The sequence below is a fragment of the Rattus norvegicus genome, chromosome 9 (assembly GCF_036323735.1).
Source record: "Rattus norvegicus strain BN/NHsdMcwi chromosome 9, GRCr8, whole genome shotgun sequence".
Classification (NCBI taxonomy): Eukaryota; Metazoa; Chordata; class Mammalia; order Rodentia; family Muridae; genus Rattus; species Rattus norvegicus.
Window position 1 is genome coordinate 75,867,127 of NC_086027.1, and position 17,992 is coordinate 75,885,118.

Genomic DNA, 17,992 nt, shown 5'->3' on the forward strand with positions numbered 1-17,992 from the left:
GATCTCTCTTCTAGAAGAATGTATACCCCTTAATTTGGTAACCACATATAAGAGACTTGAGTGAAAACAGCTACAGCTGGTTCAGGGAGGGGAAACACCAAAGCCTCAGGTTTTTTTTTTTTTTTAATCTAGGACCAGGACTCCAGGCAAGAATGCTCCCTAATGCTTGACTCTTCTGTTTAAATTATTTGTAGGACCCTAGAGGGGACATGTGAATATTTAACAAGACTTGCTCACATCCTTAAAGTTGTTGGAAATGGATGACAGGATACAGATTTAATGTCCATTGCTCTTCCCAGATATGTCATGAGGTTCTGTGATAAACCCATGCACAAAAAAAATCCCCAAAAGTGGGGGGGGGGAGAAAGAGAGAGAGAAATACTTGTTTTGTTTGTTTTTTCCTTTTTTTGAGATAGTTTCCATACATATCCCAGGCAAGCCTCAATCCTGCAGTAGCTTTCCTGACCCCGCCTCTCAAATACTGTGATACTGGGATTGTAGGCACATGACAGTATGCTCAGCAAGTGTGTATTTTGATTTATACATTTTACAAATATCCCTTCCATTTCTGGCAGCATTCACATAGGAAGACATTTTGTTACATTTTCTAGCTGCTTCTGGAGAGTGGATGATGACAGTGGCTTCCATTTGTCTGCAGTCCTTTAGAGTTTCTGTAATATCTTTATAACAGAATGAACAGCATTTATTTTTTAAAATAGTTTTTAATTTTTTAGTGTGCATGGGTGTTGGGCAACTGCACGTATGTCTGTTGGACACATGGGTTCTAGTGTGTCAGACATTAGGACTAGAGTTACAGTTGTGTAGGTGCTGGATCTTGAACTCAGGGCCTCTGGAATAGTAACAAGTGTTCTTAGTACTGAAGCCCTAGCCCTCGCCCAGGTTCTTGGTTCTTGGAACCAAAGAGCAAAAGGTGACTCTGATTACAGCATACCAATTTCCCTATGATATGGTTCTTCTGTAGCTTCACTAAAGTACTGTGTGTTCGTAAGCTACTTGTAGTATGATTGTACAAAGCAGGAACGGATACGTCATCTGGAGAGACGCAGCCCCTGAAGTACATGTGTAAGTGGTGAGGCAAGAGAGTGACGTCTGTAGGAAGATAAACGCCTCCTCTTTTCCAGGAGATGGAGCCCCTGGTTTAGCCAGCATCGCTTTGTCTCACAGCCTTTACTCCACTCTTCCTCTGGAATGCAGCATCGTTAGTGTACCTATCTGGGCCAGGTTCAAAGATCACACTTTAAAACAAGTTTCACTCACACCATAAAATGTTAACCATGCAGCGTCCTTGTGGAAGACTGAAAGAAAGTGTTCCAAAGCAGGAGTGTAGCCAAGGCTGACACACTTCTAGGCATTTCACATTGTGTGTGGCTCTTGCTTTTAATCGTAGCACTCAGTAGGCTAAGTCGGGAGAATGGCCTTAAGTTTGAGAACACCATGAGTGAGGTTATAGAGTGCTGTTCTGTCACCACAAAATATCACAATAACAGCAGCAGCAGCAGCAGCAATAACAACAGCAACAGCAACAACAAGTCCCACTACTGTTGTTCTGATCAATTAGGAAATTTTAATGAGTCTGAAGTGCCAAACAGAGTGTTCAGCAGACATCACTGAATATTGCAATTGCTTACCACAAACCATGGGCGTCCAAATGATATTCTGTTATGTAATGGATATCAGGGGAAAATGGCAAGGATGAAGCAGATTTGGTGATAGCAAAGTCACACCGAATCAAGTTGCATAAATGTCTGTTGGGTAATGCACCAGAAAGGCTCAGTAGGAAAGAGGTAAATGGTCCTTTGTGGGACAGCATTATACATGCTGGATGTACTTGATGCTGGTGGCATCCTACATAGGAACCAGGGGGTCTTGTCAGGCCACACAACATTGGTGAAATATTTGGCTTCTTGTTATCCTCAGTCCATCTGTTCCCACAGTTTGCAAAACCTGAAATGGCTCAGGTTATCCAAATAAAATATGAGTTAAATACTGCTTAATGCAACCTATTTTGAATAGTTTGTTTGAAGCCCAACTTTAAAAGGACTTTAGAGGAAAAACATGCTCGGTTGACATTCTTGTAGGAAAGTTATAATTATTTTATAAGCAAGAAAATTCGATAGCCTTTTACTGCTTTTGTGCAGGCCACACTCAAATCATCTCACTATAAAATTTTAATATAAGGAAGAAGACACCCCATAAATAACATTAATGGAAAGCAAGCTGGCTGAACAGGTGCAAATTGACAAGGAGGCTGCGGGCATAGGGGTCAATGCATAGGTGACGTACAAATAACAGATTTGAGAATTTGACTGGTCAAATGCAATGAATAAGAAAACGCCTTTGGGGGAGGTGAGGAAGCCATGTTGGGAAACTTCTCGAGGTATTTGATTTAGTAATTAGTTTTGCAGATGGAGAATATGCTGCAGGAGAAAGGCAGTGAGGTAGCTGTGCACCATTATTACCTTTCACAAAAGAGTAAAGGTAAGAGAATTATATTCTTCAAATGACTGTATCTGAGTGATATGGACTTGATGGGGCAGGGGCAGAGAAACAGTCTCTTTTTCAGGTTTGTAACCTTTCCTGGTATGTTTCTGTTGAGTATCTTTTATCCTGGATAAAGCCCTACCTTGCATACAATGAATGGTCTAGTCATTTTGTCCAACTTAATAAAAAAGAACTCTCTTACTTGTTTTAGCCAAAAGAAAGATCTTGCTTTAGTAATTACAATGTACCGTTCTGAGGGCTAATGAGATGACTCAATTGGTTTAACTCAATTGGCAGCCATATAAGCATGTAGGCGAGAGTTCAGATCTATGGCCTTGGATGTGGCCATACATGTCTGTAACTTCAGCCAAGGGAGACATACGGAGACTGGCAGGTCCCCTGAGATCTCTGGCCCACCAGTCTAGTCAATTGTTAATCTCAGGGTTAAAAGAAAAAAACCCATCTTAAAAGATAAGATGGAGAGAACTGAGCTCAGCCGTTCTGTGTTCCTCATTCCCCTCTGACCTCTGAACTCCAGAGCTGCTTTCTCCATTCTTGGATGGCCAGGCCTTGGGGATGGAGTAGAGAGAGAATTTAAAAAGCCAAAACACAAACTTTCATTGTCTGTCATGGGGTTTTAGAGCCTGGGTTCCCTCTATCAATGGAGAGTGTCCATTTGATGCTAATGGACCAGACTTCTGACTCATTTCTAAACTCTCATATACGGCCTTCCAGGTACATGCTACAGAGCTCTTCTCTGTTTGGACCTCAGAGCCCCTCCAGGAGCTGTCTGGATTCAGATTCATAAATGGTATCCTTTGTAGATCCTCTTGACTTGAGGCAAAACTTTACTCTCTTGTCTTTAGAAGGGGAAGGCACAGTTCCTTTCCATGAAATTCTATTATTCCTGGTGTGGCCTCAGGAGTACTTGCAGGAATAGCCTTTTAAATTTCTAGGCTTCTTTGAAAGCAAGAGGGAAGACATCAGCTTCCTGCACTCAGATATACTTTCAAGTACTGTGTCACCACCTCGATGTAAGGACACCAGACTGGCAACTTCTCCATGCCCCAAGACACACTTAAATATTCTGGAAGGGAGAGGATTGCTACCAGTGGCTGATTTTTCCTTACAATCTCGCAATCCCTGCATTAGTGTTCTGGAGGCACACACTCTGAAACATGGGATTCTTCTCATGTTGTGAACAAAAATAGATCAGGTACTTTTTTAAATCAAAGGGATCAAATAGTTGACCAAATCAACTTAAGAGAAGATTTATTTTGGCTCACAGTTGCAGAGGGCTCAGCCCCTGCTTGCTTGGCCCTATACACTTGGACAAAGCAGCTCGGAGCTGGAACAGGTGTCCGAGAAGCTTATTCACTTTTTGGCAGAAAGAAAACAAATAAAAGGAACACTGGTATTCGTCTAGCTTGCTTCTTTCTCCTTCAGTTCTGGATTCAGGAGCCCATGGAACCATGCTGCTGTATTCAGGGTGGATCTTCCCTGTTAGTTAATCTTCTCTGGACGTGTCCCTCTTGGCCCCACCAATCCTGTAGTTGCTTCTAAATCGAATCAAGTAGACAATAAAATCCAACTGTGATAGTAAGTAGGATATATCTGGAAGTCCGCCTCTCTAACAACAGGAAGTCATAATGAAGTACGTGAGGCACATGCTGCTAAATCACCCAAAATCCTTACTCTATTTAACCTTATTCATCTGGTGGCAGGAAAGATTTCTATGTCCCCTCCAAATCTGTTCCCTGAATTCCTCTGCCTTGTTCCGTGACAGGGAAGTCTCAGGTATAGACTCTAATACCCCATTTCTCTTGCTCTTAGGCTTATGCTTGGGTCTTGATACCTGTAGGAGGCTGGAAGACAGAAAATGAAAGAAGATGGGTTTACCTGTGTACCTTTGGATGTCAGGTGTAAATGGCTTCCTAGGGCAGATGCTCACAGCCAACCATTGGACTGAGTACACCAACCCCAGTGGAGGAGTTAGAGGAAGGACCGAAGGAGCTGAAGGGGTTTGCAACCCCATAAGAAGAACAATATCAACCAACTAGACCCCTTCTTCCCCCAGAGCTCCCAGGGACTAATCCACTATCTAAAGAGTACACATGGAGGGACTCATGGCTCCAGCAGCATATGTAACAGAGGATGACATTGTCTGGCATTAAGAAGAGGAGAAGCCCTTGGTCCTGTGAAGGCTCAACGCCTCTGTGTAGGAAAATGCCAGAGCAATGAAATGGGAGTGGGTGAGTGGGAAGGAGAGCATCCTTGTAGTGGGTAGGGGGAAATGGGATATGGGGGGACCAGAAAAGGGGATAACAATTGAAATGTAAATACATAAAATATCCAATAAAAAATGGTCCCCTAGAATTGCCAACCTCTGGATATTTCATCCTCTTATTGGTTTTCTTTTTCTATCCATTCATATCAGTATAATTGCTTCATTACTGACTCTTAAGTTATTCCATTGAGTTTTTCTCTGCACACTTCCATGAACTAGGAATTACACACATTAACACTAATATGGAGGTCAGATGGGCACCTATGAAAGCTAGCTTTGTGTCACTGGTTGGAATATAATAACTAGTTGTTTAGCAAAACGATATTCTAGATGTTTTTATAAAGATTTGGTAGATGAGAATAACAATTGTGAGCTCTTGACTTTATTAAGACAGATGTAAATCCATAATGTGTGTGAATATCATCTAATCAGTTGAGGGCCTTTTGTGTGAAAACTGGTTGCTCTAAGAAAAAGGAATTAGAGACAGTAGCATAGAGTTTCTGCCTCTTTAAGATAGTGAGAGGAGCACCTCAATGCTGCCAGCCATGTAGCCTGAATTCTTTTCAGAGACCTCCATTCAAGTGAGGCTGGATCCTGACAGACACAACAGAAAAGAATTTCAGCATTGGTTGACAGAGCCAAAGTTGGAGGTTATTTAAGAAAATATTTTTTAACAGAGTAAAGTGCTTGTATGTGTAGAAGAAAAAGTGAGACTTAATCATATATATATGAAAGAGTGGGTAAATGTTCCTCAAGAAGATAGTCCCCATTAATGGTTATGTCTCAATACTGTCTCTTCACACACACACACACACACACACACACACACACACACACACACACACACACACACTCACACACAAAATTTCTCAAAAGACCCCGACTTCATTATAATTACATTTGCATTGTGGTTTTGAAACCTGCCTTGTGGTTTTTGCATTGTGGTTTTGAAACCTGTCTTGTGGTTTTTGAAAAAATTCTGGGATTCTGAAAAGGAGATCCTGTCCAGCATGATTTAGAAGGACAAAAGATCACTTTACCCACCTCATAAATATTTCAAAAAAGTTCTTTGAAGGTCCCAAGCATAGAAACCAGCAGTATGCTAAAATAAGAGTGTATATGTATGCTTTTGAGGTTACATTACTTAGGAGATAAACTCTTATAAAGCCTCAAAGATTAAATAACACTATTTTGTACATTTATTTTTATCCAAAGATATGTTCTTTAGAACATGAGATTATGGATGGATTATGAGGCACTTTGTAGTGCTTACAAAAATAAAAACAGTTCAAAGAAGCTCAGGGAAATCTAAGCATACATTGGTTACAGATGGTCAAGACTGTTTGCCTATAAACATGACTTGTCCTCTTGTTTATAAGCTTTTTCTTAGTAAAAGGATTATAGGCCTTTAGAAGCTCTTTGGAAATTCTTGGCTGGTACTTGTTTTGTTTTGGAACAATCTTCAAACTCAATAGGATGACCTTGAGCTTATGATGCTCCTGCCTCAGCCTTAGAAGTTTTATGACAATAAGCAAGGGCCAACAAACTTAGCTTCATGATGAGACTTTGACCAGGTCCTGGGTATCAAGGGCTCCTTTTTTTATTTATTTTTTTATGTGCCTTTACTTTTTTGTCTTGATCTTGATTCATGCTTCTTTTTTCACTTGTATTTGAAACCACCGAGTATACTAAGCATTTGCTTCATTTGCTCTAGAAGACTCTGACAATATATTGAGCTGCCTTTGCAGCATATCTGGGCTATGGAATACCATCTGATATGGCTATGGAGTAGGAAGAGAAGGGAAGGCAGCTTTATTTACTACTTCACAAAGACATCCACAGTAGAAGGAAGGCAATTCCTCCAGGAGAATTAATGTGGATAAGAAGGAAGAGCAGATATCAGAACATGAAAATGAGTGTCCTCCGCAGAGATGGCCTCAACTAGAAATTACATCTTTAGCTTAGATATTACTATCTAGTCACAATATAGAATCTGTTGTTATGGAACAGGAGCAGAAAAATGTCCTGCAAACAACTCTAACAAAGTCTAGGCCCTCAGTCCCATTCTGCCTTTAAGAAACTTGGATGAGTCTCTTAACCCAGTCTTCCATTGTCTACCAGACTGCAATAGCAGATAGAGACAGACCTATAGTCCTAGAACTAGAGATGCTAAGATAGGGAGGTCATGAGTTCGAGACCAGTTGGGCTGCAAAGTGAAATCCTGATTAAACAAACAAACAAATAAACACACAAATCAACAGAGTCTTGAGAGAGAAAGTGAGGATTGAAAAGAAATAGACAATTATAAACACTATAGCATGACTCCAAACAGAGCTGAAGCTGGAGCTGAAGCTGAAGCAGGTTTATTTTTCTCCAGTCTGCTTTTGTACCATTCTAGGCACATACAAAGAATATGGTCAGTCCTAAGGCATAAACAAAGTAGTCAAGGAACAAACAAGGTGTAAACAGAGTAGTTAAGAAACAAACAAAGCACAAATAAAGGTCTCATAATTACTGTATTCAGGGTCTTAACAAGACCCATCAAGGTACAAAGAACACATGTATTCATCTTGAGCCTACTTCCTTGTCCTCGCCCAAAGTCAAATTCTTGCCAAATTCAGCCCCAAAAGCTTTCCACAACTACTTTTTTTTTTTTAGCTCCATGTAGGCAATCTGCTGTATGTTCACCACTATGATGAACTATGCTGCACCCATAAGACAGTGTCTCATTACATTAAAACAAGGAGGGAAATGAGGTCGGGAGGGAGACAAGTTAAGAAGAGGATGGTTTAGCAGGAGTGAGAGAGGGTCAGGGAGAATGAACTTACTCACAGTGCATTGCATACACATATTGTTAGGGTTTAAATCTCGTCCCATGCCCGGACAGAACACACCAAGCCAACATGGTTCCATGTGGAGAGGTTTAATGAGAGAAGAGTAGAAGAGAGGAAAGGAGGCTGGCCATGGGCACTTTGGAGGAAAGGGGGGATGGACAGCGAAGGGACAGGGACAAAGAAGGCAAGAGAAAACAAGAGGGGAGTAAGAGAGAGAGAGAGGAGGGGGCAAGCAACCCCTTATAAAGTCAGGCACAGCTGGCTGTTGCTAGGCAACTGTGGGGCAGAGCATACCTTGCAGCATAACTGGAGCTTAGACAGAATACCAACACATATAATTATGTCAAAATTTAAAACTGGAGCCGAACTTACACACAAACCCCATGAGGAGAAGCTTAGCACCCGATGCTCAAGGGGCTGGGCTGAGATACTTTAAGACTTGTAGGTGCTGCTGTAAGGCTCAAAGTGAGTCTTAACTACTGGGAGACTCCTCCAAGTGAGACACGAGAACAGAGTTCGATGCAAACGCAAGAGGTTTGTTTTCCTCTTGGCGAGGGACCCCGAATGGCTATAACAAGAAGTTTTTATACTTTTTAGAGGTACAGGTTACATCAGCAAGGTTACAATTTAAATTTATTGGCTAAGCATATTGACCTTTGAATCTACATGCATTCAAACTCTAATCTGGGGCTGGAGGGCCAGGTGACCGTCAGTACATCTGTGGTCCTGTTCCTGCTCCTCCTGAGAACTGTGGGTGAAGAATGGAACTTGGCCTAGCTTTGACCTGAGCAAAGCAGGAAGCTGGTACTTGGCCTAATCTTGACCTGAGGCAGTGGGTGCAAAGCTGGCAAAAGTCCCTAGGGTCCGCATAACTTACCTACTTTCTACCAGGCCAAGCCTCTTAATAGCTCTTACACTTTAGTAAGAACTAGGATCCTTCGCTGCTTTCAGAAATGGGATAACTTGGTTGCCAGCTTGTCTGGCTTTAGAGCTTAGCAGACTTTCACTGTCCCCAAGGGATCCACTTGTACCAATCATGAGTGAATCATTCAGAAATTTCCAAAGACTACACACAGAAAGCCAGACTGCACATTGCATGCCTTACAGCAATGACGTCAACACCACCTACAGATGGATGCTCCTTGCAGTTCCTTTGCCTATTTTCTCTCTCCTTCCTTTTTCCCTTTTCCTCTTTGGACCCCAGTGTATTTGTATCATGTGAACTAATTTTCATACCGCTGTGTCAGTATTTCACAAAATAAGCAAATAACCAAACCAACCCCCCCCAAAAGAAAACCAAAAACACAAAAAACAAAAAACAAAAATAAATAAACCTTAAAGTGAATTATACCAACCATTCTACAAAAGCAATTTGATGACTTTGGAGTTAGATTCCGTACTTTATACATCATATTAAAGTGTTCCTTTAAAGCATGTATAATGCTTTGCCCCTCATAACTCTACTAAATTTATTAAATATTCCATTATCTCCTTACATAGCACATGCTCAGTATGGCTAAAGGAATGGGAAGATCAGAAGCTAGAATTTAAGTCCTTCACTTATTGGTCTTTTTCTCACTTCCAGGAAAATACACAGAGCTAGAAAAAGTCTTCCTGTAGGAGAGGGTCTCCAGTTATAAATTATTTAACAGCTATCCTGCTTTAAAATAACACAATTATAAGAGAACCACCAAATGCATTTGGTTTACAAAATTGGAGCCTGTAATTGAGAGTCAGTAATTAAACACAATTGGGCTTCTTTCCTTGGAGAAAGTGAACATTTGTACTACTTTTTGAAACATATTAATCTCACTCCACTCCAACTGTTCTTTATTTCAAAGGCTTGAGTACACAGAGAAAAAGGGGGAGAGAATAAGAGAGGAAGAGAGGGGGTAGGAGTGTGGGGGAGAGGAGGGACAGGGCAGGTGAATGTCCTCTGTTTACTCTTTAAGTTTCACTCTCATGTCAAAGCCATGGGGAGTTACCAGAGATCAACTAGGGGTAGACGCTTTTCATTGTTTTCTAGACACCCAGAAGCACAAGATGATGACTCGTAAATGATTCTTTTCAGAATTACACCTACATGCCTACACACAATGCACACACAGTAGCCAAAGCAAAACTTGAGACAAACATAATAATAAATTATCACTGGCCATCCAGGTAGCAGCTAGGACTTAGCTAAATAAATTCAAAGCAGGCTTATTCAGCCCATGCACAAAGCCATTGTTGAAAGAATCATACTATCTCTGTTCTTACAAGAAAGGAAGCTGAATTCAGCAAAACTAATTGTCTTGCCTATAATCTCATATTTAAATCTTTCTAGCTCCAATTCTTTTTTACCACCACACATTATGCAAAGAGGAAAACAAATTCTATTAACTTCCCTTAGTGCTTTGTAAAACAAATGAACGATCATTAATGTAGAACGATATATTCCATCTCATTACAGAAAGGATGGGGAGGTTTATCAAGGCAAATGGGATATTCAAGCTTAGTGTAGGTCAAGAGAATGAAAGGATGCTTCAGCCAGAGAAAGGATGCATGGGGGCTTCATTTCGATTCATGTCACTCAGAGTGTGATAAAGGGACAGGCAAAAGCTGAAGTAAGAGTTCATGTGGCCATTATTACCCCTCTGGGGACCTTCACACTACTATTATGTTACAACAATGCTTCACGACTTGGATCTTCTTCAACTAGTACAATAAAAACTTGTTTTGGGGGGGGTGTTTAGGCAACTTCCCTTTTCCTCTGATTTTAGCAAACTTAGTACATGATTTGCCAACTCATCCATCTAAGGCCATGTGAATTTCAAGGTATATTAAACCTGTTTCTGACCTGGTTATACATTTTCCACTGAAATACTATTCAGTAGAAAATGCTGGACGTCAGGAAACCTTATGATCCATTTTATCATCTTTTTTTTATTTGATCCAGGAAGTTGATTTTCATGGGTGGTAAATAAAGTTTATATCTAGAAAGATGAAATCATGAAGCCTGTCAGTATGCTTATTACAATTTATACCACCAAACAGGTTTGCTGTGACTTACAATAAAAGTACTTTAAGCAAAGCAGTTGGGAGTAAAGGTAGTAGGTTGGATAAAAAGAAGATATACAGGAATAAAAATATATTCAATGTGTGTGTGACAGTTTGCAAAAACAAAAAAAAATTTTAGATGTATTCAGCGCTCTTGCCTGCCAAAGGAAAAGGCAAATGCTGTGGGTCTACTTGGAAGCAATGATGTCCATTTGCTTGACCACTGCATGGATAGTGTGCCCATGATATAACAATTCCAAAATAGACAAAGAAACCCAGAAATCAGGGACTCCCTACTATAATGAAATAATGAAAGGAATGTTGAAATACCCCCAAATAAAGGAAAACCCAGCCTCCTTACAAAGTCCTACTTGGCAGTGTGAAATCTCTGTAAGGAAACTGTGGTGTTCCCCAGTGTCTTGTTTGCTGCCCAAGCTAGTCTTGAATTCCCAGACTACAGGAAACAACATAGGGTGACTTGGCTAAGTGTCTGGAAGGTTCATTAAGTGTCAATGAAGTGTCTACTTGGGTAAACATTTTTCTAAAAACAAAACAAAGCAAGCAACCCCTCTAAACTTCCTTGCAGTCTTGTACTTCTAAAATGCTGTTGTCACAAGCCTTCCTTTAACCTTTCCTCTACTACCATTGTATATTTCAAGAACTTCAAAAAACAAAAAACAAAAAACAACGAACAGAGTATGTGGGGTGGGGTGGTGGTGAGTGGAACCAGAACACATTGTATTAATTATGAAATTATAAAAGAAAAAAACTTAATAAAAGCTTAAAGGGGGGCCCCACAAAACAGCATGTATTACACTTTTCGTGAAATATTACAAAAGCAATACACCTTACCTCTTAAAGAGAAGTCAAGAATGAGACACAAAAGTAAAGCATACATGCAAATGAACAAAAAACTGTTGTGATTTCCCTTGGCCAGAGAAAACTAATAGCAATACTTAGACTTTTTTCTCAAGCTTTGTGAATGGTTACATGCATTTTGGAGCACAAACTTCTATTGTGTTTTATTTGCTAAGTCAAATGCAGTTTGAAATTGAATTATTGATCCAAATCTAAACAATGTCTGAGCGTCACTAAGTTTATTGGATTAAATAGTAATAGATTTTATTTCTTCTGTGGAAGTCTGGGAATTCAAGACTAGCTTGGGCAGCAAGCAGGACACTGTCTCAGAGAAAACTACTAAGTGTGATGGTATACAGAGCTACCCTTGAGATACTAGGGGTAGGAAGATTGTAAATTCAAGGTCAGCCTGGGCAATATGTTGATATTCTGTCGTTCCAGTCTTTTTAAAAAATTTAGCATCAACCATATGTCAGGTATTACTCTAGGTTCCAGGGATATAGAAATGGGGTGATGTAAACAAATAACATAAATACAATAATAGGTACAGGGTCCTATTGGACATGTTGAGGATGTAGGGACTTAAGTAAGGAAAGGCCAAGAGGAGAAGTGGATGCCAATAAGATATAAAATTATCCCATGAAAAGGAATTTCTATAATGTTTTCAAAGAACTATGATTATAATAACTGCGATCTCATTTATTTCATCCTTACAGCTGGTCTTAGTTAAGGTGTCTATTGATGCAATGAAACACTATGTCCAAAAATCACGCTGAGGAGGAAACATAAATTAGGCTTGTATTTCCATATTGCTTTTCATCATTCAAAAAGTCAGGACAGAAACTCAAACAAGGCAAGATCCCGCAGGCAGGAGCTGATGCAGACACCACGGAAAGATGCTGCTTACTGGTTTATTCCTCATGGCTTACTCAGCCTGATTCCCCATAGAACTCAGGATCAGCCCAGACATGTTACCACCCACAGTGGCTGAGACCTTCCCACACTGATCATTAATTAAGAAATGTCTTACAGCAGGATCTTATGGAAGCATTTTCTCAGTTGAGGTGCCTTCTGCTGAGCCTTGCTGATGCATGTGGAAGCTTTTGTTCTTAAGAACAAAGGATCTTGACCTTTCTGTTTGGTCTGGGCAGTAACACCTGGGTGGTACACTTGGGTGGTAACACTGTTAAGTCAGTTTCTGTTTTTTGTTACTGTTTTCCTCCTGAGGGCATAAATCTGTTTTTCCACTGTGCTTCCTGGAATTTTCTACAAACCTGTTTTTCCTCTATGCTTCCTGGAATTTTCTACCCGGAGAATTTGGGGTATATATTCTGTGAAGCTCAGTAAAGCTTTGGCATTCTTGTAACATGAATGACCCGAGTATGTGTTTATTCTTAAACCTTGAAGACCTATGCTCGGTTCTCGGTACCGTGGTGGTGTGGGCGCCGTCAACACAGTTCAAGCACTTCACTTATGATGTCTTATTTGGTCCTCAAAACAGGGTTTTGTCAGTATATTTACCTATGACACCATCAAGGTTGCCATATAGAATATGAGAGAGCACATTGGAACCAATGTGTGTGTGTGCTTTTACCCTACACACCTTTCAGCATGGTTGGGAGGAAGGATAAGTAAAAGAAAATACCAGGAATCATCAGGATCTACTGTTTGCAACTAAACTGTTGGCTCCTGGTGCATTCTGTGAAGTTGTGGGGTGTCACTGTCCTTAGTTTTGTATCTGCAGTTAGCTCTCCACATTCATATTTCTAGCCATGGTTAAATCCAGCCAACCTCAAAACAAAATGAATAGAAGTGAGTTGAGAAAAAGCTCTGTAGACGAGAGGGGCTATGAGAGAGAGGTGATAAAAGGTAGGGGATGGTTAGCCTGGTATTCATTAATTAGAGGTCTGGAGTTATTTAAAAACTAATTAAATTGAAAAAAAATTAGTACGTGGATCGACATGTGGCAATAGGTATTTGTCTTGGCTTTGGTCAATTAAAACATAAAATATTCTTAAAAAAAGAAATAGTGGAAATAAGAAAGGCTTTAAAATTTTCCAAAGGATGTATGTACTTTAACTTCATCCTCAAAGCAGGGAGAATTACTGAGTGTTTAAACCCAAGAGCAAAATGGGTGTCTTGATATTTAGAATGGTAAAACTGAAATATTGGATGCAAGAGTTAGGACTTGGATATGAGTTAATCGACTGTTTCTGAAACCGGAGGACCAAATAATGGCAGACCACATGAAGGTGAAAACAGAGAGTGATGTTTACAGGTCACACAATGGGTAGGAGTCCTAAGCTGGTCTGGGTCAGGGGGTAGATATAGGGTCAGCAATGGAACAAACACAAGAACTTGTTTTCTGATGTGATAACTGCATTTCAGGGAAATGACGAAGGGCCAGATTGTTGAATGTCTCAGGTGCTTGAGAACTCGGAATTTACCTCTTGATTTGGCCATTCATCTTTTTTCAAAAAGAGTCATTGCGTAATCTGTCTAGACAATAAAATAATAATCATTTGCTGAGTAATTGGATGAAAACAGTGCAGAATATTCTCCTGAGAGATACATTTGTAAGAAGTGAGGAAGACTGGACAGTAGTGAAAATATGCTTCTTCAAGGATCTTATTAAATTTAATCATTAAATTCAATTTAATTACATTCATCATTGCATATTAGTATTTGCTATCTAATAAAAGAATTGGTAATAAGAAGTCCTTGGAAGTTTAAATCTAGGACAATGCATGTTTTACTGGGTTAGAACAGACTCCTGTAGAATACCAGAAGAAAGCAAGACAGATCAGAGTCTTTGTGAGAGGACTACAGAACACAGCTGCCGTATGAAAGCTGAGCTGAGCCGGATAAAGAAGCCATGAGATGGAGAAGCTTCTCTGAAGGTAAAGAGAGCTACATACACATTTCCAGAAGGAAGCAACTGCATCGTGTAAGTGGATCCATATGGAATTCAGTTTGGTTCACATAGTGGAGGGGTGGAGGGTCGATGTAATGAGAGATGAGGCTCAATGAGTATCCAGTGATGGTGCAGAGAATTTTCTGAGCTGGTTTGGAGAGTGTTGGTCTCCTTGTGGAGGTGATAGAACCTTTGAAGTGTTCAGAACTAGAGAGTGACACCATTTTATTTATGGTTTAGAAAGTAGCTCTGGTTGGCTGCTGTGGGTGTCTTAGGAAAGAGAGCCATCGAGTGAGGGACAAAAAGATCAAACCATCAGTAGACTGTACCAAACTCATGGCTGAGGCAACAAAGACATTAACAATGGAAATATAAAACATTGGACTTACTTTTTAAAAAGTGCTTGAGAGGTAGATGGATTGTTGGTTGATGAATTGGGATGGAGGAGGTGGCTAGGGACAAGCTTAGATTAAAATGAGTATGTAACACACACACATACACATAGACACACACACACGCACACACACATACACACACACACACACACACACACACACACACACACACACACACACATCAGTCCAAAGCAGTTTGGAGAAACTATGTGCTATGATTTTGATATTTGATTTTGCAATGACTTTGAGATATAAGTGGGACAGGCCAGGAAGTTGTTACTTAAGGAATGCCACCTTGAAGCTCATGGGAGGAGTGCTGCAAAGCCCAAGGATTTGGGTAGCGGGCATATATAGATAATAACTTAATCCTCACCAAGGGAGAGTACATACAGTAAAAGAGGGTAGAGGACAGGTTCGTGAGCACAAGATTAAATCATAAGGTTTAACAGGTGAGTAGAGAAAGCAGATCGACCAAAGAGATGAAGAGACAGGAGGAAGATTTAGAAGAAAAAGGAAAAGCATAGTGTCACAGATGTAGAAGCCAAGAGATTAAGCATTTCAAAGATAGTGGGAAGATAACATTCCATGATACAGAGGAATAAAATAGGGACTAAATAGGACTTAGTAGTTCTTGATTGCTTTGGCCAAGGTATTGTAGGTTCCTATCTTCATAATTACTTTTCCAGTATGAATAAGTAAATCTCTTGATAGTTTGACTTTAGTATTTGCACAGGTTATACAAAATATACTTAGCCCAGTGTCATGACACCTTCTCATCATCAGCTCAGAGGGCCATACTACAGAAAGCAAGAAGAGTGCATATGAGCTTGCCACATACCCAGTAACTGACACTCTGAATTAATTTTATATCACATGGTAATCCTTTTAAAGTCCATTTAACAGAAGATGAACTTGGAAAGGTCAAGTAAAGCCCACATGGTTGCACAGCTTAGAAGAGTAACAGCAGTTTTCAGACCTGAGCCCGACCCCTGAGCACCTGCTCACTAGGAAATGCTTTGATGTTGCAGACAAAAGTCTGATAGTGAGAGGCAGAAAAACCAACAGAAGAAGTTAGTGTAGAATTGCCATTTGGACTTTTTTTCTTTCCAACTTATAGTTTAGTGTTGAAAAATGTTTTAACTGTATTTATTTTATGTGTAATAAATAAATAAGATAGGCTCATCTTGTCTGATCACCTCCCCAGGTCTCTAATTACATGTGCCCACGGCCAGGTTCTTTTATGTGGGTTCTGGGAATCTTTTTGCTGACAGAACTCCTTCCCCCAGGCCCACATCTGTATTTTCTATTGCACTATCACACATTAGCAATTACCCACCTCTATACTAATTGTGATGTATGTACTTCCGTCCTATATAAAAATACCATGAGATGAATTGGTTTTCTCTTTAACAGATTGGAGAAAGACAAGAGGAAAGGAAAGCTATTGTTGTTCTTAGAAAAAAACCATAACTGATATGCTACTATGTAATTACAAACATAGACATTGCAATTTTTAATTGTTTGAATGAAGTAGGCCTCTATTTCTGAGCAATGTTAAGACTGGTCTCTGAAAATGTTGTATTCAGAAAACCCACCTAACAGATGAGACCACAGGGAGGTCTCACTTTATATTAATTTAAATACTTGGTTATGGATCAAATAAGATGTTATTAAGTGGCTTGTACCTTTTGTCTTCTGAAAAATATGGTGTTGTAATAACTAAGAAGGCCAAGGTGTAATTTTTGACTTCTTGGTAATCTGCCCTTATATCCCGGAGACTTCCTTCTCTTCGTTTTCTTCAGCACCATGGTAGACTGCAGGAATTGCCTGGGTAAGATCCACCATTTAGACAAAGTAACACTGGAAGGTATCAACCTCTTGGTCTCATGGTTACACTCACCACTGCAGCTTTTCCTATAGAAGGATGGACCTACAAAGACTCCTGTCCTTGGAGAAAGCTTGGGATCCCTTAGGCAGGGGAATTTGAGCTCCCAGGTACCTTGAATGGCCTAGGATAGAGAGGCATGCTGTATTCTTGGTATACTCCTTGGCTCTGGGGGATGTTGGTGGGAAGTGAGCACTTTATATGAGAGTGCACGGGCCACAGTGTGCCTAACATAGGAGGTGGCTTTAGCCAATCACACTGTTGGGAGATAAAATCCAAGGGAAAAATTAGATAAGACTTTTCCCTTGCAAATACTAATGATGCCTATCTTGAGCACCTATCTTGTATGAGGCTTCTGGATGGTTTGCCACATGGTCTTGTAACCCATCACAAATGCCACACTGTGACTTGGGACTCACTTACTTATTGCTCACCAAACTACAAATTGAAATCATTGCCCAAATTACTTATTCTCTACCTCCCTAAGTTTGGTTCCCTTGGCAACCATAGAGTGTTTAGGTCTTTAGTCTGGACTTCAGGTAGGTACTTACTACTCTTTGGGGATTACAGACATTGCTAATGAGGTCTATAGATTCATGATTTTCTCTAAACTTGGGAGTTGAGGGAAGATAGTCTTTCTTCAATCTATATTTATCATGATTGAAAAAGATATTTAACACTGCTGACAAAGACTAGCATCAGATGACAGGTTAGAGGGAGATATATTATATTTTAAATTATATTTTCCATTTGATGTTTCTTGAGAAATATTATCCAAAAGCTTTAAGATACAATTTATTTTTTCCATGTGGAAAGGTTTAGTGAAAGGACAAGACAAGGGAGAGGGATGAGAGAAAGAAGAAGAGTAGGAAAGAGAAGAGCCCGCCATGAGCATGTGAAGAGAAGGGGAGGGGAGTGGGGAGAGAAGGGACAAAAGGGGAAAAGGGGAGGAGCAAGAGTTAAGACACAATTTAAGTCTCCAGTTAAATAATAATTTCATTTCTAAAAAGAAATAAATTTTTATATGCTTAGACTTCAAATGTCATTTTGAGACAAAAAAATCAGCACATAATGTATTTTGTGAGGAAGGTAACTTGAAGATGGTTTAAAAACAAACTTGAAAATATTTGCTTATACAGCACAGGCTTTTGAAAAGTTATTTTTAAAAGATGAGGAATTAGGCACCTGTTGCTTCGCCAGCTGGTGGGGATTTTAAAAATGACGATCACTCTTCTGCCTGCGCAGCTCCATTTTTGCACCTGCTGCGACTTGAGTTAT

General features: G+C 40.0%; 1 long non-coding RNA gene across 1 annotated transcript in view; it reads left to right on the forward strand.

Annotated features, from left to right (window-relative positions):
- LOC134480586 (uncharacterized) overlaps positions 1-5,433 on the forward strand; it is a 50,599-nt gene extending 45,166 nt beyond the window's left edge. The window contains exon 3 of the long non-coding RNA XR_010055016.1: positions 4,336-5,433. This is a non-coding gene — a long non-coding RNA (uncharacterized LOC134480586). The remainder of the gene's footprint in view (positions 1-4,335) is intronic.
- The last annotated feature ends 12,559 nt before the right edge of the window (positions 5,434-17,992 follow it).